Source organism: Vigna unguiculata, chromosome 2 (genome assembly GCF_037176805.1).
Source record: "Vigna unguiculata cultivar grain cowpea cultivar isolate G323 ecotype 2 chromosome 2, ASM3717680v1, whole genome shotgun sequence".
Classification (NCBI taxonomy): Eukaryota; Viridiplantae; Streptophyta; class Magnoliopsida; order Fabales; family Fabaceae; genus Vigna; species Vigna unguiculata.
In genome coordinates, this window is record NC_140793.1 from 24,534,685 (window position 1) to 24,536,893 (window position 2,209).

Below are 2,209 nucleotides of genomic sequence, written 5' to 3' on the forward strand. Positions count from 1 at the left end.
ACTTCAACTTTACATAAGAAATTATAATTGTAGAGTTTATAAGTGGTGGAGGTAGCATCGAACCTTCTACCTCCAATATTCATAATTTCTAATTTTTTTTAGAAAAGTCAAGAATCAATATCATGGGTGATTAAAGAAGTGGTACATTAAAAGAAATTTACTTACACTATATTACAATCAATAAAAAATAAACTTTGATAATTTTGTATTGGGACGATGAAAATAATATATTTTGAAAAATTTTACATTCTTTAGGATAAGTTAAGAAGTTAGTGCTAATAACTATATAATAGACTCTAAGTTTATTATGTTTTTTATCTCAAGTCAAAAACATCTTGAGTTAGTGTTTGACTTTATATGTAATAAGGTTTTGTGTGGTGTAATTAAATTTTTGTTCTGGAGGGTATGCGTGTATTTGAAGTCAAAAAATTGAGAGTGTTTTGTGTATATTATACAAATGTACACATAATGATTATTCTATGCAATTGTAGGTTTTTTTTTTTTTTTCATATTTAGAGTCTTTACATTATATTCTTGTATTCTTTATATATTTTATTTATCTATTATTAGAGTGATTTTTGGAAGTAAAGATGGTAATATCCTTAATTAAAGATTTTTTTTTATCTATAAGTAAATTAAATATAAAAAGTATAGTTAATTTGAATATATTATTTTATGTGGTGAAATTATTGGAAAGTGATATTTAGGTTGTTTTGACAGGAATTAATGTTGAGGTGTCGGTAGATAAATGGGAACCAAAAGACAAATAGCTGTGAGCTATGAATTGCGTTGCACACATTACGGCACAAATGAATGCGATTGAACTTCCATTCTTCATCTCTTCTTTTTCTTCTTCTTCCATTCTATTTCTTTTTTATTTTACGTCTTCTCACTTTCCTTGCTTTTTCTTTCATCATAATATTATATGTATACACCTTTCTCATGTTTTTAATAAATATCAATTATCCTTCTTATTTTAATATAAATATTTACTTTTCTTAAGTGAAACTTACCAGTTCTATTTATGGTTTATGACGGTGACCCATTTATGGTACTTTGTGGTTACTGTTTTTCACCAACCTTCACTCTCTTACAATCTATTTTCTGTGCTTCTTCTTTAAGATGGTTACAAACAGAACATGTGCTTCACTGTTCATCTTTAAATAAATATCCCTCTTTATTGCCCTTATCCTATGCCCTAATTTTCCGGAAACTACATCCAAACAAATCTACAACTAATTAAATATTCTTATATTACCAAGTTGTGAGAATAAATGCTATTTATTCTCTTTATTGTTTGATTACAAGTTATGATATCACAATTTTTTTTAAATTTATTTCAATGATGATACGTGATTGAATGATAATATGAAATTATTGTACTTAAAAATTAAACTTATATATAAAATTTATTTAATTTCTTATAGAAGATAAAAAAAACAGTAATCTAGTTCTAGGTTTGATAAAGATAAGTTGTTGGATTCGGATTCAGAAATATCAATTTCAGACTTGAAGTTTCAAAAAGCATTACTCATCATTGCTTTAGACCTTCAATTTTGGGTAATTGAAACAGTTACGATTTGTGTCGAAGACAAATCAACACCGGTCGAAATTTGATCGAAGTTGCCGGAATCAGTCTTGGTCAATTGTTAGTTAAGTCGGCCTCAACTTTTTTTTTTCTTTTTTTTATCTCAATCAATAAAAAATTTCATAACTTATCAAATTTTAATTTTTTTTACTTTTTGAATGAATTTCAATTTATATTTTAATTATTTGAAATAGTTTTTTAAACTTTTTTAATTTCACTTTCCTCGTCTAAACAATTTATTTATTTCAAAAGAATTCAAATTCTTTAAATAAATAAATTATTCTCTTAAATTTTCTATTTAAACACAACATTAAAGTCTTACCTCTTGAATCAGTAAAAAGAACATGAATGCCAAACATTTACAAATGAAAAACAAACACAACCAACGTCCAACATCAAGGTTAGGATGTAGGGAGGTGCAGTGAATCCGCGACACTGAGGAAGGAAGAGAGAAGGGATAACAATGAAGGATTTGTGAATTTAGAATTTTTAATATATTTTAATGAACGATAAAATGGGATAACATAATTTATGGTGGTGCAGAAAGAAGTAGCCCAAAAGGAAATAGGATGAAGAGAAAGGACTTGGACTTTAAGGCCCAAATTCTCACGGCTATAAACT